Source organism: Mycteria americana, chromosome 13 (assembly GCF_035582795.1).
Source record: "Mycteria americana isolate JAX WOST 10 ecotype Jacksonville Zoo and Gardens chromosome 13, USCA_MyAme_1.0, whole genome shotgun sequence".
Classification (NCBI taxonomy): domain Eukaryota; kingdom Metazoa; phylum Chordata; class Aves; order Ciconiiformes; family Ciconiidae; genus Mycteria; species Mycteria americana.
In genome coordinates, this window is record NC_134377.1 from 12,017,043 (window position 1) to 12,040,218 (window position 23,176).

General features: G+C 45.8%; 1 protein-coding gene across 11 annotated transcripts in view; it reads right to left on the reverse strand.

The window, feature by feature from the left end:
• Positions 1 to 21,474, reverse strand: part of CCDC92 (coiled-coil domain containing 92) — a 31,376-nt gene extending 9,902 nt beyond the window's left edge. For 2 of the 11 annotated variants that reach the window (XR_012777787.1, XM_075516470.1), the window contains exon 1: positions 10,398 to 10,626. The gene's annotated coding sequence lies outside the window, so the exon portion shown is untranslated. Of the gene's footprint in view, positions 1 to 1,768; positions 1,902 to 1,928; positions 2,013 to 2,093; positions 2,200 to 9,220; positions 9,572 to 10,397; positions 10,669 to 11,901; positions 12,004 to 12,126; positions 12,481 to 18,276; positions 18,403 to 21,402 lie in introns of those variants that run through there. The other 9 variants (XM_075516475.1, XM_075516471.1, XM_075516473.1 and 6 more) reach the window with 9 other exon arrangements.
• Between the last annotated feature and the right edge of the window lie 1,702 nt (positions 21,475 to 23,176).

Sequence of the window (23,176 nt, forward strand, 5' to 3'; positions counted from 1 at the left end):
ACTCAATAATCAATACAAAGAACTTCACTTCCCTACAGAGAATACTGACTGGCGCCACAATTTAAAGACTGCTCTGGCAATTGTTCTGCTTTTGGGTCGACAAGAGAAGTACCTTCAGACACCTGAATAAAGATTACCTGAAAGAGCCTGGAGACACCACGTATATTTTGTACAGGGACAGACCCTGGGAGAGAAGCAGACGTCCTGGCTGTGACCCTCCTGCATGCTCACATTCACCATGCTTCCACAGGACAGGGCAAGAGGGGGACATTACTTGCTTCAACAGAGACTCAGTGCTATCTGTTGTCCAAATTGTTATGATTTAGTGTGATTATGCCCTTAAAAAGTCCACCCAAATAATGTATTTCAATTTAAAGCATACTGGCCAAAAACATACTGGTGTTTTGTGAGCTGTTTTTTTTTTTCTTTTTGGAAGTGGCAGCAGGAAAATATGCTCATTTATGACTGGGAAGTCATTTGCATACAACTAGTTTTCTAAGTCAGTTAGTTTTGAATAATTAGATTATTAAATACTTGAATAATTGGATTATTAAAGCACTGAAGGCTTTTATTTGTTCCCCCCACTTAGAGTCAGTCTGCATATTTTGTACATTTCATAACATCTTACAACTGATCAACTTCGTTGCTTATGTAGGTTGTATAAAGATCAAAGGACACCATGCAAGAATATAAACTATTTTTTAAAGCCAGAAACATTGACAACTGTCACAAAGTTAAACCATGCACTGGAACTTGAAAAAGCTATTATAACTTAACAGCACCCCTTTAATTCTGCATTCTCACTGTTAGTGAAAGCTACTACGGTTGCATAAAATGTTTTATTTAATGTTAGTCTCAAATTTGTCAGCAGCTCATAGGATACGATGCAAGTGAGACCTAGTGACCCATGCAATCTCAGCCAGAAAGTTTTTTAAATGGAAATAGACTCAGGAGATGTAATGAAAAAGAAACAAATACATTTAAAAAGAATTAATAGTTTCTTTTAATACAAGTCAGTGAACATTTTCCCACCACTTCCCTATGCAGATGCTTTGACTTGGTTCCAGGGAGTTTGGTTAGCGGGATTTACAGCTACTCAAAGTTCTGTAACAATTCTTAACCTGCTGTTTCTTGGTGCGTAGCACTCGGCCACAAATCACGTCCAACAACTGCTCCCATGGGCAGCTGAGATCTTAAGAAAACATGGTCTTGGGAGGGGTCAGTCTAAAGAAAAAAAAAAATCTATTCAGGTATGACTCCCATTGGGGTTTCAAAGAGGAAATCCTATAATGCAGTTCTGGGATTGCACTAAGCTGATTTCATCTGCTCTCTGAAACAAGAAAGAATGTGCAGCCAAGAATAAGGCTACGATCAAAAAGCACAAGCAAAATAGCAAAATGCAGAAGTCAAATGAGCCCTTAATAGCCCAGATGAGCAATCTTCACTCTCACCGTGGAAATTGGTGGGACAGCTCTCAAAGCAACCAATCTCTGGCTGGATTTTGTCAGATGAAGTAAGCCAATGCTGGGCAGAAAGCTGTAACTGCACACATCACAGAACAGTTATGTCACTATGGGTTTCCCACCCTCCCCCCTCGTCTCCAACTTAAAAAAAACAAAACACAACACATTTGCTATGTTCTTATACAAAAGGAACTGTGCAATGCAGAGCTAGGCAAACTCCCACTAGGAATGCATGTGTCATTTGATAAGGATGATAAATCATTAAAAGGGGCATTGCAGTGTTCAACGCTGCAGTGGTAACACACCTCCTCTTTCGCAGAAAGACTTGCGCTAAACGCCAACGGTGTCCAACCTGCCACAGTTACACAAGCTGTATCCGGATGGTGTGCTGCATTCCACCCTTAAAGCATGCAAAATTTCTCATTTCTCAGGATCCCCACCATCACAAAATGTTTCTAGATATACCTAGGAATGTAGATCTGGAAACAGCTCACAGATTGAGCCTCAAGTCCTCCAAACAACGGAGTCACAATTTCTCTTGAATATAGCCTAGGAGGAACAAACAGAATGAATTAAACAGCATTCCTTTGGAAACATTAAGTGCAACACTTTAATCCATGCTGCACCTACCTAAGCCCTCATCTTCCAGTAAAGTGGAGAAGGTAACTTAAATTAACATTCTTGTAACCTCACCTTAAAAAGGAACTGCTCCGTCTCTTTTACAAGTGCATGTTCCCTTAAAAAGGGAACAAAAATACATACATCTTAAATTGAAAATTAAAAATATTAAATGAGAGCTTCCAAAATGCAACTTCTTCACATGCTCACCATAAACAATCACTAACATTTTAACAGCCAAATCTTGCCTTGAAGATGACATGCAGGCTCCAGGCCTTTTCTGATCTTCAGTGTTTGGATGGAGTTCAAAATATTTCAAGGCAACGAGTGTCTGGCTGTGTATTAGGTGCCTTTGCACAAAATCAGAGTGCCTCTATGCCCCATTGTAGGATAAGAGGAGGGAGATGCTAATCTACAACCTTAGACACAGTCCAAAGGAAGCTACTGGAATGAAGCCCAAACGACCATAGTCATTTAACATTTTCACTCCTGTTTGAGTGAAAACAAAACAGAATAACCTCCTTTCACACGGATGGGGTGACTATCACCTGAGAAGCTGCTTTAGCTCCCTGCCAACACATATCCAAATCTTCCTGAAGCATGTATGGGCAGGCAGGCATTTTCCTCTCAACTGGTACCTAGCCAGCGCCCCCTCAAAATGTGACAAAACTGCCAAAATGCTTTTTGTATGCTACACAAAATACAATTTCAAGAACTAATTAAGGACACAGGAATGAGTCTTCTTGGAAGAACCTTCAAAGTTTTAGCCAGTCCCCATTTTAAAGACTGTCACGGAACTGACCAAACATTTTTAAATAATGTAGCTCCATGATAAAATGCCCAACTGACAGACACTTAGCTGTTCTTTGCTTAGATCAGCTCTCCATGTCCAGAGACATATGCCATCCCCAAAGTGTTGGTTCAGCTTATTTCAAAGGACATAATAAAGGAAACTCTGCCATCTCCACAGCCAACTTGAGGGCTTCGCTGTCTTTCTGCTTGGACATTTGCTTTAAGCCCCCCACACCCCAACCTGACACCATTATGCTTCTGCTAATGTAGATCGGCAATAATAGAGTTTAATAACAGCCTGTTACACAGTCTGAGATTTATCTTCGCCCCTCATTCATCTGTGCATTAGACTAAACCACTTTAACTAGTTCAATATTTCTTGAAGTCATGCTTTTCAGACAATATGCTAGGCCTACACAACCACCTTCTGAATGCCTTTCCCCTTCTCCAGTACTCCCTTATCAGTAATGAGTACATCTTACTGCAACAACTCTATCCCTCTCTTCCTCTGCCTTCTGTGTTAAAGTATAACAATACTCACATGTAATTACTGTCCCAATAACTTGTTTTCATATTCTTTTAGTTTGTGTGTTTTAAGCCAAGCAAAATTAGTAGTTCTTTCCTGGAGACAACTGAGGGGAAAAAGGTAATGTGCCACTCTCCTCCCAGAGGAAGGATACGATTTTGCTTTCTCAGCTCCTTTTCTATTTCTACTGCTTTTCGATGCTCTTTTACTGAGTTGTTTCTCTGCCTGGCTTCCCCTTCATTTTCTGATCAGAGATTCTGCAGACTCTTTACAGTTTATCTCCGAATGTCCCCAAGGAAAGACAGGTTTTAGTATTTTAGTAAGAAAATAATTTTTTGTTACTCCAACAGCAATTGGTATGGCCGCAGGAAGAATAATTAAGTGGACACATTCCTGGTAGCAATGATTTAATTCTTCTAGATGCTCTAGATGAACAAGCTGGCACTTTGCACAGAAATCGCTGACTGCTTACGTGCCTGACTGTCTACCTGGTCATGAGGACTGACAGGCATAATTCTCGTGGAGTTTTCTCTGTCCTTGAGACCATACAACCCCAGAGCTGTCACAATGGCAGAAGACTAAAAGTAATCAGCTAAGATCACTACCATGAGAGAGACTATTAGAGAATCAAACCAAATGGTCCTGCACTGGCATTTTATACAGATAGAGTTATTCTGACCAATACAGGGTATCCAATGCTATGGCCGTACAGCTGTCAAGAAGAAATAGCCAATGAAAATGACCTAATTTGGGCATAATGCCCTTTACGGAAACAAAGAAGGTATCATCTAAATAACACCGATTACTTCAAAAGAACCCCTTTAACAATGATGAAGTCCATGTAATTTTTATTTTTTAAAGTGACAATAAAAGCTCTCCTGAGTAAGGCTACATCTAAATGAGAGGAACAGGTTAGTTCTGTTCTGCTTTCCAGCACACGCTCCTGATGCATGGCCTTTCTATTTTATTCACCCCTTCATTCTGAGGACAAAATAGTTTGTTGTTTTAATATAACCTCCATCAAGCCACAGAACACAGATGGCACTCCAATCACAACTAGTCAGTTATCTTATTGCAAAGACACGTTAGTCTTTCTACTAAAGCCAATTTCTTTTGGCAGAAAGGGAATGAAAAGGAAGTTAATATTCAGTTCCCCCAGACTAACACAATAGCAATGTTACACATAAAAATGAGCCTGATCCTATTTCTTTCAAAGTCATTAAGAAAGTTCTCCAGCTTCAGTTACAGCTGAATCAGGACTTAAGCTAGTAAGGTGGGCTGTGGGAGGTTTTTGTACAAGGATATGTTAAGTATAATTCAAAAATTTGTGCTTAGAAATAATACTATACCACGGAAGAGTCAAGGTTTGTTTGGTTTTTTTATATCAAATATTCACTTATGGACACTTCATGTTCTCTTTTAATTTTAATCTCTATGATCAGTAACATGGGAATCACACAAGAATTTAAAGAAAATGTATTTGTTCTTTTTAAAAAATTTTACAGTTCTGAAGCCTTAATGAAACACAGACAAAAAAAAATTACTATGCTGGTTTCACGTAAGTGATTTGGTTGGGTGTTTCCCCCCTATAACAGGAAAATAACCTGCCACCACACAGACATGCAACTATTTAGCTCTCCAGCCTAGCCGTGACTTTGTTTCACCCCTTCCACTTGCATATACTGAACAAGAATTTACTGCCGTGTTTCTGAAACGCTTCGAAATCACCTCCCTGGTCATTCAGTGAACCAGGTCAGGGAACTGGTCCAGCTGACACCAAACCCATTTTTTCCACTGGCTATTTTTCAGGTGGTGCATTCACCATGCAGCACTGCAGACACCTGTGCAGCTGATGGGGAAGGGGGGGGGGGGGGGGGGGGTGTGTGTTAAAAGAAAACAAAAAAAATCAGTACCCTGGGCAGGGGGTGGTACAGGCAGAACTGCTTCCTGCAGCAGTGCCAGCTCCAGGTACTCACCTGAGCTTGAGCTCCTACTGCAAGAACTGCAGAAATTATGATTTTCAGAGTTTACCTGGAACATTTGTGAAACATGTCAAAAGGCACTGAAGCCTTACAGCAAGTTAAATAAATCTGTCCTCCTAGGAGAGCTCCATTTACAGAATCACAGAATCGTATAGGTTGGAAAAGACCTTTAAGATCATCGAGTCCAACCGTAAACCTAACACTGCCAAGCCCACCACTACACCATGTCCCTGAGAGCACCTCATCCAAACGGCTTTTAAATACCTCCAGGGATGGCGACTCAACCACTTCCCTGGGCAGCCTGTTCCAGTGCTGGACAACCCTGATAACCCTTTCAGTGAAGGGAGGCTAATAATTTTTTATTATTTAATATTATAATATTAATATTTAATATTATAATATTTATAGAATTATTATAAATAATATAATATTTAATATTATAATTTAAATTATAATTTACAGAGAACAGCTATTGTAACAGCAACTCTACAGAATAGCACAACTATTTTTCAGGCAAGTTTAACAGGCTGAGAAGCATGCTTTTCTCTAATGCATTCTGTGATGCTGTTTCATAAGCCATTGATTTTATTTTTTTAGAACAGCAACTACGATCAAGCATACAAAAATTGGTCTCCACTTTCCTAAGTAAAGGTTTTGAGACTGCTGATGAAGGAAATCTAGTGGTGGTGATGACCTATATTTAAGTCTTTTCTTAAGCAAGTACAAGATTTTTTTTTTTTTAAGTAAATAGGATGCCAAGACAAAGACTTTCAAACAGAGGTGCTTTATACTCTTACTTACATAACCCAGGTATCTCAAATTGAGACAATAAAACTGTACACAGCTTAAATCAAGCTTTCATGAGGAATGGAAAGCAAACAAGCAGACATACTTTTATTACAAAGGAAACCTGCCACTAATGACATCATTCACATGATTTTTTCCACACAGATGGACACTTTCTAAGCTCAACACCTCTACTCCACAGAGATGCGATAATGCTGCACCTTTTGTGCCCTCCCTCTGGGCACTGACTCAGATCACAGGGAGCTACTGTTTCCCTGGCGTATTTTCAGCCTTTCTAAAGGCAAGTATAATTCTGTTTAGGGAGAAGCCATGAAATTTTACAGTTTTCGGTCAAGCAATGTTCTTTAATAACATTGATCTTAAATCCCATCTCTTGCCCAAATAACTAAGACCAACAGCAGCAACGCGTTTTAACATTTTAAGTACAAAGCAAAGGTTTTCTAGGAGTGAAATGAGAACAAACATGCTCCTCAATAGCAGGAAAGAAACAGTGATCCAAATAAAAGGCTTTTTTTCAAGGATTATTTAAAAAACCCCAAACAAACAGCTTGCAGAAGTTCTGATACACTCTGAGAACATTGTTTTCAGCAATATTTTGTCATGCCTTTAAGTTCTAGTAGTAAATAAATTTATTGCTCCCATTTATAGTACCATGCTCTTTAACATCACCCCGAGAAATGAGCTGGTAGATAACCATAAAACATTATTAGACAAAATTATTCACTGATCACATGGAGATACTAACACCCATTATCACACTGCTGGACATCCTTGTTTAGAGGAAGACAATTCTTATATCACTTAAAAACGAGCACAGAGACTAATCAGGCACGCATTCATTGAAGACACTACAGCCAGATATATAAAGGAATGCCAGGTCTCATCAAGCAAGTGAAGGAATCTGAGGATGCAGGTAGCAACCGGGGGGCTAACATTCAAACTTGGCTCTACTAAATGCGCTATTCATTATCGTCATTTGCTTTTTCAGACATTGCATTAGATTAGTGCGGAGGAAAGGAGCAGAGAGTTTGTTTCAGCACACTGCAGATGCAAAGGCAACCAGAGCTCTAGCGATAAGATTTCTCCCTGAACAAAGGGCACCCTCCCCGCTTCAACTCCACCCCGGCTCTGGCAGCGGCACTCCGTACCATTGTTCCCAGGGACAGGACAAGCTCTGCCAGAGACTGTTCTGACAATACTGGTTATGGTTACACAATATTAGCTTATCACAGCATATTTGTATCAACAACAACAGTGTGGAAGCCCCAATAAGGCACACAGATTGATCTCTATGCTTTTCAACGTTTCACAGCTACTCACAATGTTTTATTGTAGGCTGCAGCAGACATGGAAGAGGCTGCAGAAAGCCAAACCAGAGACCTTTCATGCAATTATCATTTTTCAACACTAAAATCCTTAGATCTTTCCTTTCTTCATCTGTGGCTTTGCTTTTTAAACCAGCAGTAGGAAAAGCTGTGCCCTTGTCTAGTCAGAGCACACTGAACTATTTTCCCTAAAGCATCAAGTTATCTGACACGCTGATTTTTCAGTAAATCATGGCTCATCAAAACCCACCACTGTTAGTTACTAACAGACACATATACAGATACACAAATACATACAGAAAGTGTCACTTGTCAGCAAAAAAAACCTCTTAAGCATTATAAACAGTTTCAGAAAGATGAAGGTGTCTGTTCTCTGTACAAAGTAAACGCCATTTTGCTACCTTTTTTTAAACTTTACTATGAAAAATGAGGTTAAACATGAACTTGAGTAAAAAGATGAATTACATAATAGTATTCTGTTTACACAAGTATTGCAATACATTGTGGATCCTGAGGATATAAAAGCAAGCCTTCGAAGTTTTGCTACTTTAAAACACCATTTTTTTAAGCCATAGAAAAGTAATGAGACACCTAGACACGAGAGTCTAACACAGTGGCAAAAGTAAACTTGCAGACTAGTTTATTGCAACTGTATTCCCTCTATTATACTGTTTATAATGTTCAATAAATATTTTACCTTACATTATGGCCCACATTCTGGAATAATGGCACTGGGGAGTTTTTCTTCTGCCTGCTGCTGTTAAAGGACTGACTAATGTAGTAGGTCTGGATGAACAAATATGTTGTCCTTAATACCTACAGCCTCTTGAATTAGGGCACACAGAGAACAGTTTGATTTTTATAACTCCAATGACAAAATGCATTTTAAAAAAATCATTTAAAATTCTTGAAAGCATGCAATTATATCTGAAATCTGAAGTAAAGGAAACAACTTTAAGGAATGAAACAAGATTGCTATTTTAGAGTTTGCAACAATTACCGGGCTGAAAACTACATACAGCATTTGGATTGGTCATGAGACAATCTTTTCTAAGGGGATGGGAGAGGAAACTTCAAAGATATACTAAGCAGAAGTATGGTAATAGGATGAAAACAAGTAGTTATGCGTCAGTTTAGCCAATATCCTTTTTTCCTACTTAAGCAGCTGATACTTTCCCCTGTTATGACCTCCTGATCTTTGTTGTTTCACTAAAAATGACTGCTGGAACCTCAGTACAACCAAAAGCTGAAAAATTAACAATATTACAAGTCTGCCATTATCTGCTTATAAAGCACTTGCTTTAAATAGTCAAATCAAAAAGCAATGTGCAGTTTAAGAGCATAAATGTCTGTATTTAGTCTAGCCTCTCCCAGAGGTTCAGTCATAATAAAACACTACAGAATTACATTCACTAATGAGCAAGTCGTATGGAAAAAAGGCACTGTATTTACAGTTGCATTCATTTGTCTTTTTGTTTTTTAATTAAGGAGCATAATTTATATCACAAAAGCATCAATAAAGCTTTTTAAGCTTAAGCATCTTACCATCTAGGCAAAGCCAACAGGTACCCTGGATGCTTCTTATGCACCTGCAATGCAGATCAAAATGGACAATTCCACCCTCAGGGCTTCCTCAGCTTTTGTGTTTTTATTTACCTTCACTGTCTCAGCTTTACACAATTTAATAAGGCAAACTCAAACGCATACCACTGTTGTCCACGGTGGGAAGGGCCCCTCCTTCCTCCCTGCCGTCCCACCCCATGTCCTGCGTAGGGAAACAGAGCATCTACGCGGCTGGAAGAATCTCCATGTCTGAGGACGCCCTGCACTTCTTTGCTGCCATATCCACAAGCGACAGGCATTCTCCTCAGAAGGAGAAATCTCATCTCAAATGAAGGTTACTTCCTACCCACTCCAAAATGTACACAATCCATCCATCCATCTATCCATCCATCCTTCTTCTCTTTGCAGGCCCCGTGTTACCCATGAAAACGACACTATTGTCACTTTTAAAATGAAAACGTACCATACAAAAGGAGACTGTGAAGGATGAAAGTGAATGCAATGTAAAACCTGCCCCAGTGGGTGTGGGTGGGAGTCAGCAGCTCCACTGAAGCTTATCTGAATTGTGCAGACGGCGAGGCTGGGGAGGGAGGTGAACGGGCGGACCGCTCCCTCCTGAGCTAGGATACATTCCCAGCCAGAGATGAAGAAAACGTCCTTGCCTCTGAGCCAGCAGAACCAGGAAGATAAGGGGTAAAGTGAGCTGCAGGACAACCCCTTTTCTCCTCTGACGCTCTAGTGACCAGAAAGAGGGCCTTTTATGCTCTTAAGGGAGAAAAGGAGGCACTTTGGTCCGGCGCCAGCACACCCTGGGCAGGCAGGCCGGTCCAGCAGCAGCCCATCCCACACAGCCGGCGGTGCTCTTCGCTGCATTACGGCGGGCGCCCGCGGCCCAGGGGGGCTGCCCTCGCCCCGCCGCCGCAGCGGCAGGAGATCTTTCTCCCCCGAGGCGCTGCTTTTCCAGCCGGCGCAGGACCCAGGACCGCGGCCACCCCTCCTAGCGCAGAGAGGGGCCAGCGGGGCGCCCCGACGCCCGCCGCCTCCGGGGGGAACCCGCCTCACAGTGCCGCGGTGGGCGGGGAGGGCCTCCCCGGCGGGCCCGGGGCCGCACAGGAGACAGCCGGTGGGTGCGTGCGAGGGGGGGAAAGGCCTCAGCCCCCTCACGGAGCAGCGATGCCGCTGACCCGCCCCACACCCAGCCCCGCTGGGGCACGATGCCGTTAACGCCCCCTCAGCTGGCCCAGGGCGGAGGGGACAGGGTGCCGTAACCCCCCCGCCCCCTCAGCCGGCCCCGGGCCGCCGCCGCTCCCCGGCCCCTCACCTGCTCAGCCCTCCGCGGCGGTGCCGAGGCGGCTCCCTCCCGCCGCGGGCGCACCGGGCCGCCCACCCCTCGCCGCCCGCAGCCGGGTCAGCCGCTGCCGGCGCTCATCGCCCCGCACCGCCAGCGCGAAGGAGCCGAGGGGCGCCCCGCGGGGCCGGCACTTACCGGCCGCGGGGGGGACCGGGGGCGGCGGCGCAGGCGCAGGTGGGGCTGCGGCAGCCCGGCCCGTCGCTATGGCAACGGGGGTCAGCACTGTCATCGGCCGCGGCCTTGTCCCCGCCCACGGGGGAGGGGGGGGAGGAGGGGGGCGCGTGCGCCTGCCCCGCGCGCTCCGGAGCGGGAGAGCGCGTGCGTTCACCTGGCGGCGCGCGCGGGCAGCGTGTGCGCAGGTGTGTGCGCGCGGAGCAGCGTGCGTGTGCACGCGCGGTGCGCAGGGAGCAGCGCCTGCATGGGGACGCACGTGCAGCGGCCTGGGGGCGTCGCGCACGCACACACGTGTGCGGAGAGGTGCACGCAGGTGCGTGCGTGCCTGCATGCCTGGAGCAGTGCGCGTGTGCGCGCGTATGGCGTGGTGCGCACGCACACACGGCCCACACACGTGCGTGTCTGAGCGGAGGGCGGGGCTGGAGACACGCCTGGGACCAGGAGTTGCGCGCTCCAAAGGGCCGTGGCGATGTGCGGATGCGGGGAAAAAAAAAGGAGGGCGCCTGGCGCGGGGGGGTTTTTGTGCTGTCGGCCCTACGTCAGCACGTGTCTGCGTGCCCACATAGTTCATGGGCACGCGCGTGTGACCTCCCCTGCGAGCCCTCTGAAATGGGCACAGCTGCAGCATCGGGGCCGCAGGGCAGCACGCCGCTAGGGGTGGCATTTCTGCAGTCTGTCCATCTCTGCACACGCACCCGGGCTCTGCAGGGGCATTTCTGCGTGAATGTATGCGTGTGACCGTAAACTGCACACCGGCTGGGTGGGTCCTGGATGCGCGGCCGTATGTGGGTGGATGTTCTCTGCGCATCTGTATTTTCTGCATAAAACCTTGTGGAAGATGATGCCACGTGGCATAATCACTGGCATGTGATTATATTTCTGGCGGCTGCACGCATGTTCAGATGAACAGGGTGTGCACTGGCAGATGCGCACAGAAATTCCCACACAACTAATGAGTACGGGAAGGTTAGGGCAATCGGGGATTTGCCCGTGACCAGGACGTTGCCCCTGTGAGTGGCACACATAGGAAAAGCCTAATAAGATTTATCTTGCATGCAGATTTGCACAGTGTCTTTTCTGGGTTTGTAATGGAAAGAAAATCCTTCATTATAAGGGACTTCAAAATTAAGAGATAGAAATGATTTTTGCAAGCAGCCAACAGAAAAAGCCAATTAAAGTTTCCAAAAGAGAGAATAATTTTCTAACAAAAAAAGAGTACTATACACAACACAGATAACTATTTCAGGCCTTAACCAAAATAAAATTAAGCATTAAGCTGCAGGCTGGGGGATCTACATACCTTCAATGTGGTTCTGTTGTGTGTGGGCAAACGGAGGATGGATCTACACATGCTTTGCACCATGCGGCTCCTAAAGCCGGGGAAAACGAAGCGCAACATAGCCTAGAGGGAGATATTTTTAAGAAAGCTTATTAGTTCTTATTCAAAGCTAAACCCAAAGAATGCCCAGTTTTACTTGGGCATTTAGAAGTGAAAAGATGGGTACAGGAGGAGATATAAACGCACTAGCAGTGACGGAGAAAGGCCCTGCAGTGGGAAGGAGCAGGCTGCTGCGTCCCAGCGGCATGGGGTGGGTGCGAGCAGTGTCCCCAGGGCACCTCCCCAGCCCAGGACGCAGCAGCGCTGGCAGCTGGTGGCTCCCGGCACCCTGTGAATCCCTTCTTCGGGGCATCTCTGTGCAACTCAAATACCGGTTTGCCATGTCAGGCAGACACAGACCCAGAGAACAAGCCCTCTCCTGTTCATGCTTTTCCTTCCATTTTATCTCAGATCCATCCGGCTTTTTCTATAAAAAGTGGACTCTTAATTTAGGATCCCGTTAGGTGATGAACTAGTCTGAGAAGCTGATTCAGTTAGGACCTGTGCCAAAAAAGAAATGCATTTGCCATTTGAATCATCCTGGCAGGAAAGACAGAAGGATATTAAATTCAATATGGATCCCTAATAACCTGACACAGATGAAGGAAAACCCCCCAGCTGTGTTGTTGGAAAGAAAGTGCTTTTTATTAACCGGCCTTAAGATGTGACATTCATACAACAGAAGTAGACCCCTGTAACCCATGGAAGGAGAACGTGTCGGAAACAAAGGGATGAAAATACATTCATTCGGAAATAAAATTGAAATGGTCCCTAAGCATTTTTTCCATGTCCCCCTGGTTTCTCTGAAGTTTTCAGTTCCATGAAGTTTCAGCCTGCAAATGTCACCCCAATTTCTCATCCTTTAAAAGGCTGCTCTGTTTCAGCAGCAGCATCTGCTGCCCCTCACCAGGTGAGCGGCCTGCTGAGCTGCTCCAGTTTCTTCATGTTCAAAATGGGAATATCTTTCTCTGGCAGGGTGCTGCGAGCATGGTAATTATGTGTCATTAATATCTGCAAAGCTCTTTAAAAATCTTGAAGAGGAGGGTGCTGTGTAATACAGTTAATCATAGCTCAGCGACTCCTCTTTGCAGAGAGTTGGGCTGGAGGAAGCTCTGACCCCGATCACAACTCCTGAACTTTGGAGACGGCCAAGGGGTTTTTCCCCAGAAATTCAAACCCCCAATCCATCAAAGTGCAAATGTGGGGCTCTGAGATATGAGCATCTTACAGTAAAATCTCACATTGTTTATGCTCCACCAAAACCAGAGATCACAAAAAGCTATGATATGATGTGCAGCAGTCCTTCAGGCCCTATGTTGCCTGTGGGTTGTACCTCTAGTGTAATTATCAGTGCTTCCTGCAGTTACAACTTTCTGTAAAACTGCAGGCATCTTTTCAAAGACGCTTTAAGCAACCACCCCAGGGTCAGACAGAAAATCCATGGGGAAACTGAGATAAAATCCAGATTTATTGACTTCCATGATTTGGCAGGATAAGGCAGAAAATCCAGCAAGCAGACTCCAGATCTGAGGACCTCCGAGTCCTGGACTTCGGTTCAAACACCTCTGTCCCATCATGGCTTATTCTTCAGCCATATGGTCAAGCTCTGCAGAGCAGGGAACTCCTTGCATGGGTGGATTTGCCCGGATTTGATGGGATGCAATCATCTGTACGGATTGCCAGGACCTTGTTGCTATGCGGAGAGTGGCAGGTTGGCCAGTCTGCCTCAGGACCAGCTGAAGAATTGCTCTGATCCCCTACCACGTAGCCCCGCATGCCCTCCATGGGCTGGCCTGGCTGTGTTGGAAACGTGCCACATTGCTTGCACAAAGCATCTCCAAAGTTTATATATAGAAATAAATCAAGTGGCTGCAAAGCCTGGGCAGACAGTGTAACGCCCGTGGAGGAAGGAGGGCTCCCAGCAGCGCCGACAGCGGCAGGAGCAGCACCTGCCTGCCAGCGGCAGCTCTGGGCTCTTCTCCTCCTTACCGTGCTGTCCGGGGACAGAGAGTGGGACCAGGTAAGAGGATAAGTGGAAGTTGGTGTGTACTTAGTGGTGGGGCCATGCGTACTTTAAAAATCCCATGCTAATTAGTTAATGGGAGAGGAGTGCAGGAAGATATTAGGGAGAGGTTAGGGCAAGGCTGATCCTGTCCTGTGTTTTGTCTCAGGTGATCTGCCTCCTATCCTGTGCTTTCTCTAGTCTTGGATTTGCTCTCTAGACTCTACTAGGAGCAGGGACAGAGATTTTCCAGGACATTAGGGGCCGTGCATCTTCCCACTCTTGCTGGCTCTTGGCTTTTAAGGTGCCCTCTCTCTCCTTATTTTCTTTTGCTTGCTTTGTTTTTTAAAGAGCACAGATTACAGGGACAGGAGACAGCAGCAGGCTGCAGAGCTGGAAGCAGAAAAGGTTCATCACCTCTCCGGTGTCACTGCACGCAGATGTTGTTTCTCTTTGCTGGGCATCTGTAATATCAACATGCACAGCTGGCCAGGTTTTGTTTCCGGTAATGCAGATCTAAATCCAGACACTCTCCACCCTATAAAGCCAAAAGAGTTACTATTAATTAGATCAGCGTGGCTGAGATGAGAATCTGGGATTAGCTTCACATTCACCCCGTCGGGAAGGAGACGGTGCTGGAGTGGCTGTCCCTCCTTGCAAGCAGGCAGCCCGCAGGCTGTCGCGCAAGTCCTCTGCTCTCGACAGCGGTGTGCTGGGGGTAGGACAAGGGGAAGGTTATTGGGCAGAGTAGGGAACAAGAGCTTGGTCTTTCCCAGAGCTTCGGGCAGAGTAGGGAACAAGAGCCAGGATGAAATTCAACCAAAATGTTAAAATATGAAGGGTGATGTTGTCCCTCCCTGTTCCAAAAGGGAAGATTTTTAAAATAAGAACCAAATGTACATAAGTGTGTGTGTATATAGAGACATTTCTATACTAATCCTTATTTAGTACCTTTGCTATCAGACATCCTATTGAAGAAGCATCAGTTAAAATACCCAAGGCCTAATGCTGCTCAGTAACACCGGCCAAGCCAGCGTTCCTCCCACAGGGCTGTTCTTGAGCACTGTCTTTGGTCCCTTCGCTGCATCTTACCAACAGCTTCTAAGATAATTAGCAGTCATCAGATGAGATCTAATTTTTAACAAACGTCTCCCTGCATGGGAGAGGGAAGGGAAAGCTTAGTGAATGGCTGGAACAATCAGTGTCAGGGAGTGATGACAGTTCCTTTTATCGTCCTCTGAAGAACAGTGACATTACCAAGGATTTATTTACAGAAGCTGGGAGAAATAAGGGAGATGCTGTCAGCTCCTTAAGGCAGAGACTGTTTTCAGTTATTGTTTTTCTTTTGTTTGCACAACACTTAGGCCAGTGGGGCTCCTGGTGCAAGAGAACAAGTAACATCTCATGACAAGTGCTGAAACTGAGGCTCAGACATCTATTGAGGAGCAGAACTGGAGAAAGCGGGTCAGGATCCAGGAGAAGCCTAATCTGGCCTGACATATGGGGCTGGAGGAGCAGAAGGTGGAAGTGGGCTGCCGTGAGCTGCACCTGTGTCTCTGCGCATGCAGGGAGGCACAACACAGAGATCCTTCTTGTAACTCCACTGTAGCGTGGCTTACACTAATGAAACAGTGCTGAGCAGAGCGTGGTCAGCCATCTCCCAAAGGCGGCATGTTGGCCTGCATTGCCTTAGCAGTCATTTGCTTTATAGTGGGATGCTCAGGAGCATCAGCGTTTGTTTTTAGTACAAGAGAGCATCATCTGCAAATAGATCTGCCAGGCCTTGCTCTGGAAGTGCATGCAGGCAGCTCCGCGCAGCAGCAGGCAGCCAGAAGGATTTTGCATCCCTGATATCATACATTGCCCAGAAAGCTAATTTAGTGCAAGCTGCCCTTATCTCATCCATTAAATGTGCAAGTGAATTGACCTATTCCCTGAATGTAAAACATCGCTACAATTGCTGGCTGGGAGAAGGCATCAGCCTCTTACTCAGTCAGCTCCCTTATCTCCACTTTACCAACCAGACTCTTAGCAAATCCATTATTTTTCAGCATTAATTTGTGAGATGGATGTTAGCCAGAATTCTGCGATTGTATATATCCTAACAAGGGCAAAAGCAGTTCCCACCTTTCAATTATATCATGGGCCTTTCCCAGGAACCTGAGGAGTAAGGGTTCTCATTACAATCAGAAAGAGTGATTAAGGTCCAGAACAGCTTTCAAAAAACTCTTCAACTAGACAGCTAAACTTAGACAAGCAGTCCACAAAAGACAACAGGCAAATTGTGAATAGCCTAGAAATAAGAGAAGAACAAACATTATTTTCTAGTGCAAAAGACCTGTGACATCTGCATTTTCTTTTGTTTTTTAAGGCTTTTACAAAAAAATAAAATCTAGTCTAAGTATACAAGTAATCACTGACAGTTTTATATATGTATGCCCAGGGTCTGCCTACTGTATTCTGTCAGAGATAGTCAGGAAAAAGGCCAGTGACCTCTGTGTTCAGGGAGCAAAACATACAGACAGAACCTTGTCCGTTTTGTCAGACCAGCTAGATGTGCTGTAGCTATTGCCGTGCATTAGCTCTCGTCACATACATTTACACACAAGCCATGATTGCTTCCTTTCAGGTCAGTGATAAAGCGGCTTTGGAGAAGCAGATTCACAGTGAGAGATGTACCCTTGGGCCAAAGAATTTTTAAATTATCAGCATCAAGAAACCTAGTGCAATGTGACTTGACAGTGGTACAGTACTAGGCTGAGGTTGTGTTTACTCCGGACTTTTTAGCCTGGCCTACATTGAACTTTTTTTTTTTTTCCTTTGAGTAACTTCCCATCACTGCTACCACATGGGTTCATTTCCATGGCAGAGAGAGGAAAAGACAAGTCACCGCAGTTGTCAATAGCTGAATCAGCACCATCATCTCAGCAAGCTAATGCCTGCCTCTCCCAGCAATACAGACAAACAGGTGGGCAATTCAAAATCCTGGCTGTACCTAAGAGTAAGGTCAAGCACGTAAGAAAGTACTGGGCTAAACGATTGCAGGGGGTCTAGAAAGTCATCCACCAACCGTGCTCTGTGCTTTATAATCCTGCTCAGGTGAGTCTGATCCCTTTGCACACAACTAGCCCTCTGCTGCCACAGTCCTCCATTGCCTCCTCATAATAAGCAGTGCCCATGTGAAGAGCTTTAAACCTTGTTAGACAAAGAGTAGGAAAAATACAGGATTCCTTTTGCCACTGGGAGATTCAAGGCATGGAAATATTAACTAACCAGCCAGAGCACACAGGGAAGCTGAGCTACATTGCCTGAGGGCCTGCCTCACATTTTAAGAGAGATGAGCTCTATTCCCATGGATCAGAACACACTTACTGTTAGCTAGGAAAGTACAGATGCCTATAATCTGGCTTGCAAAGAAAAGGGCTTTAAATGACCAGGAAACAGCACAAACATCTGAACTTGCTTTATGAACCTGAAACACATACTTGCCTATAAGTTTAGCATTCCACATCCATACAACTCAACTGCTCCATGGTCTCTAGATGAGGAAAAATGAAGGGATTTTGTTTTATCTTCCCTGATGGTGACTGGTAATGACCTGTGAATTGGTGTCATGTGTGGGCTTTTTTTTTGCAGGCTGTAAAACAATTAGGCCTGTTCCCCAGTTATAGTTTTACTTCTTGCATCTGGGAGGGTTTTTGTGCTTGCTGCTGGGGAGCACTGTGTATCTGGGAGTTGTAAAGATGTCTGTGGTTTTATTGCTAGATTTTTACAAACCTCAGGTTTGTATTTTTACTATGATTGCCGCTGTGAGGACATTTTAGAAAATATTGTGTTTCTCTTTGAGATTACGTTTCTCTCCGTTGATCTTTCTCTTGACATTTCAGGGAGTTGGGGGATACCGGCAAAACATGCAGAGTAAGCAAAGGAGATCTCCTGCATCCCAAATCCTACCTTTGCCAAACTGGGGAGGCACAGGATGTTTTCATTTATTAAATTAACATAGGCTTGGGCTGGTGTGAAGCAGTGTCTGAACAGAGCAGGGCATGCTGTGATGTTAACAGCCCAAGACAGTGCCATTTTCCCTCTCCTATCAGAGCTGCTGAATATCTTCCTAGCCTTCCTTTTTGCTCATCCAAACCTTATATAAATACCCTGTTCTTGGGGTAATGGACAAATTGCACAGGTGTTTAACTGTCACTGTTTCAAACCTGTTTTCAGACTGGCAGGATTGTGTTTCAGATCGATTAAGCAAATGATATGCAAAGAGGAAATCTCTCCCTTCCCTCTCTTACCTGAGGCTAATGGTAAAGTTGAGATGTAGAGATGCGCTGGCATTTGGCTGCTGTAGGGCTGTATCAATTCTCTGTTAGTAGTCAGGGGAACTCTAAAACTTCATCATCTTGCCTTGAAGATACAGAATTGGTTTCCATTAGCTTGCTGAAAAGACCAAAAAAGGCACGTAGGAATCTGCAGACATGAAACTTGTGGTCAGTCTCGGCTCATGTCTTTTTATTGTATTCACTTTCAAAGGACTCCAAAGAACCTGGCAACTATTAAGGAGTTGGTGATAGAGCTGTAAATTACATGGCAGTGTCCTGAAAAGAGCCAGTTTCAGTATTTGGAAAGAAGAAAGTTAAAGTCCATTTACTGTATGAGCTGTTGCAAACACTCAGACCTTCTGATCGATAGGATGAGGATGGGAACAGCTTAGGATAGAATAATTTTAGATGTTGGGAGTTATCCTGTATTATTTATTATCAGAGATGGTTCGGTCCACTGATAATGACAGTGCTGTAGTCACTGAGACTCACCCTTAAATAAAGTATTCATGGGTACCATTAAAATGCTGTTGCTCACATCCTCAACAGATTTTGCATGGATGAACTCTGAGATAACACTGGGATGAGAGGCTGCTTGACCAACTGACTGGAGCCTTTGGAGGGTTCAGGGTACTGGTTTTCCTTCTGGCCCTATCTGCTCTGTGACCTGTAGCAAGGCAGTTCCCTTCTCTCTGCCCACCTCCTGCCTGGCCAGGACTGTCTCCGGCTGTACAAGTCCTGAGCGCTTGGAACAACAGGCCTGAGATGTCGGTAGAGGGTTCTGGGCAGCAGAGGGGTGCCAGCAGCAGATAATCACCAACCTGAGTCATCGGGTTTGCATAAACACAAAGCTGCTCCATCAGATACGGTCTGTGCCCTGGCCACCCCTTCTCTGGGCCTTGCTGAGAAAACCCTGCTGACAGCAGATCTGTCCCCCGTGCAGGTTCCTCCCCGGGCCTCCGCACACGCCTGGGGCGTGAACAGAGCCAGGCTCCGGACAACCTTTCTGAATAAAACCAGAGGAGATATAAGGCTTTCTATTTTGTTTTGTGTTTTTCCGTATGGGGTATGGTGGTTTGGCATCTGTCAAGCGAACAGATTAAGAACAGATGGGGAAAGATGTGAAACCCCGTTGATCTCTGAGGGATTATTTCAGAAACACAGAGAACAAATGCATGCTGGATTCTGGCCCCTGCTCTTACATCCTTTCTGCAGGCACTGCCCAAAATGTGCTTCGTGCTGGTGAAGAGTTCCTCTGCTCCTGTGCCTTGGGCACCTCTGATCTCCTGCCTCTCTTGTGCAGCTGCTCCCCTTCCAGCCTCCACCTTCTCAGGCCTTACTTGGCTGTACCGGGGGACCCCCTTGGGGTTCCCCACCCAGCAATGGGGCTGTGAGGGAGAAGGGCTGCACCCTGCCTTGCACCCGCAGCCCGAAGGCACAGAGACCCTGACCCCCATGTCCATGGTGCATGCTGCAAGCAGCCAGCTTGTAGCTCCATGTCACGGTTGGTTTATCATCCATCTTTAAAACAAAGTCAGGTCACAAACTCCACAGAACACATCCCTGCTCCAATGCTGTCCCTAGCCAGGGTATCACCACATGCATTTTTTGCTTGCAGCCAGCAGAGGACACTTGCTTTCTTTGCAAAGAGCTTGCCCTGCACTTGGATGCAACAGAGCAAAAGAGGAAAAGATTCAGGGCTTGGCCACACGTGGGCACTGGAACAGCAAGCGATGGGCCTGTCCCCGGCTGCTTTCTAGCCCCAGGGCTCTGGTGGTGCCTTTTTCCTTAGCCTTTCATGAGAAGTTTGAGATGTGCCTGCAACACGCTGTAAACCGTGCAGGCTGGCTGTGCCGGGGTCCCTGGGACGTGTAAGTGGCTGTCCTGTCTGTAACCCCCCAGATGTGGTATTACCAGGCTTTGCTTCGGAGCGCATGACTCCATGGGTGGCAGGAGGATGTGTGGGCTGACTTGGCATCGTGGGCGATGGTAGCAGCATAGATCTCAGTGCAAAATGCAAAACCTTGGCAAACATTAAGTTACCGAGCTTGAACTGAGCTCTCTGTTGCAAGGCTGTGCCAGCAAATGAGCTTCAATCTGGATCAGATATGTAACTGCAGACATGGCGCATTTGAGATTCAGATAGCGCTCAAGAGAGCATATCGAAGCCAAGCCAGGACTAATCCCTGACCTCCACAGCCTGTTTGGCTGCTCTGATGGCCTGGAGGAACATTAAAGTTCCCCAGTATTTGGCTGTGTGGCCCTGGGGGGGGGCTGAGCCATGCAGAGCAAGCCAGGGTTGGAGCCCACAGCCCCCCTATTGCTAACACATAGGTTGCGAGCAGTTTTGTGGCAGTGGATCAGCAGGGTGAGAGGCACCTTGGGTGCCCAGTGCAGCTTAGCCCTCTTCGAGGGAGCCTCTCTGGCACATGTGGCCCACAACCCTCTGCCGATCTTTATACTGCAAAGCTTGAATGCAGGACAGCAAAATAAGGCCCTCGTCCTGCAAATGGCTAAGCCTATAAACTGCCCCACTTCCTTCAGGGGCTGGACTTGCCTGTACTGTTAAGCAAGGTCATGGATGCTTGCAGGGCAAGACCTGATTGTACTAGGTTTTGCACTGACCTCAGCATCTACCTGTAAATATGCTGCTCCTGCTTTTCTTTTTCAGGCCAGCCCTGTTTGTTAGCATTTGCAGGGCATGCCTCTAGGGAGAAGGGCACTTGAAGAGGCTGGTTTTGTTTATACTAACATTTTTTAATCGTGGGTTACTTTTTGTTTAAGCGTTGCTACTGGCTTTCCCCACCTCATGTGGAACATCCATGTGCTTTCCTTCTGGTGATTTGTGGGAAGGGACCCAACAAAAGGAGAAAGAATAAAAGTTAATCCTCTGTGGAGAGCCCAAGAAGTGTGCAGGGCACCTTTGAAAACGCTACACCCACTGCACTATGTAAAATCATCACAGTTAATCTAACCAGTAAGCACTTATCTCTTTATATCATCTTCTTTAGGGACTTGGGGACCCATACAGAGAAAATGGAGTCAGAATAGTTTAAAGCTATGTACACCATGTCCATACTTCAAGAAATACATACATACGTCAGGTCCCGAATGATGCAGTGGGAGATGCCCATGGTGCCCAGATGAGTCTGGGTTTTGGTCAGCTGTGCCATGCCTTTCCCCTTCTGACTGTCCTCTGTATTGGAGGGAAATACGGATTTTACTCCTGGCCCACAAAGGAAATCTTGGTCTTAAATGAGCCATCGAGCACGATACCTGGAGCTGTAAAGGCAACATAGACAAGTGTGCAGAAAAACATACAGAAATCATGGAGAAAGTACTCCTGCCTTTCACCACAAATGGGCCTCAATATAGCTCTCCCGAGGAATACATGAAAAATGTGGAGCCTTCCAGGCATGGAAGCAGCACTTTGTGGGCTGCGTGGTGCTGGAACTGAGCCTGAACATGGCCTGTGGACTCTCCACCTCACCTGGGGCTCCCATGTCCACCTCAGTTCCTGCTAACGTTCCAGAAATAACCAGAGCTACAAGCCACCAGGCTCCTTCACCTCCCATTGATCCCAGGCTGCCTGTAACTGGGACCAGCTGTAGGAGAAGACCCAGGAGGTCCCACCCAGCTCTACAATAAAAACTGTCTCCATCCCAGAATCAGCACAAGCCAAATCTCTGGTGCAACAACTTGAGGGATACGTTTCCAGCACAGTGGAGCCAGTGCTTGCAGTAGCTGAAGTGCCCTGCTAATCAGTGGAAAGGTGAGGTACAGCAGACATACAGACGGACCTTGGGTCCATGACATAGGTCAGACCCTGCTCCAGCCATAAAAGTCCCACGTTAGGCTTTAAAGATTTGTTAGCTGGAATTAAACAGCTTTCTGGTCCCTTTCTGGTCACATCAGCTAGATGTAACAATCCCTCCTAGCCCATTAACAAAAGAGCTGGCAAGCCTAGATTTGATGACTGTCTAAACAATATGAAGAGGTGGTGATTTGCTGGCGATGTGTAAAAACAGGCAACAAATCAGCTGGCAACATGCACTGGACTGAAATTAAATCAAAGCAAAAAGCAGATGACTTTGAATGGGCTCCAAAGGTCACAGAGAAACAAGCAAAAACTGATAAAGTTCACAGGAAAACAGAGGAAGCAGAAGGAGCACTGCATCTTCTTGGCACTGGCAGCTGTTGGCATCTGACTTGCAACAAATGTATTTCTGAGTTAAAAAAATAAATTTATCTGGAGGGAGGCTGGAGGTGTAAAAAAGAAAATGAACTGGTGCATATAAGCCTGCCTATTATAGCACTGGGGAGCGCGTGCAGAAACCATGGTGCTGGGAAAGGCTGAGTTGCAGTGGAGCTTCAGTGCCACGGGGATGGTGATGCTGGAGGCAGGCTCCAATGGTGGCTGTCCCCCATGGTGGGTGCAATGGGTTACAGCCGCAGGACTGTAACCGTGCCCCGTCAGTGCTTCATGCTGTCCCAACTATTCATTAATCACAGGAAAGGACCTACTTCACACCATATAGCCTGCTTGAGAGGATGGCTATTGTGTAAGACATTAATGCAGAAGAAACAGCTCCAGCATTAGAGCTCAGAGGCCAATGGTCCTTACACGAGGCAAGATATAACCACTAACAAGAAAGAAGGAAAAAAGAGCCTTTGCATTGAGGACACAAAATAGCGGTGCACCAAAGCCAGTGGAAAAAACACTCTCAGTCCAGTGCAAGGAACTCAGAAGCCACGAACAGCAGGGCAACCTACCCGTGGTGGGATGCCTAAGCAGAAGGAGGATATGAGTGTAAGTTGGTACTTTCCTAATTACAGGATCTGCTTAGCTATGTTAAGTTATGTTCCATGCAGT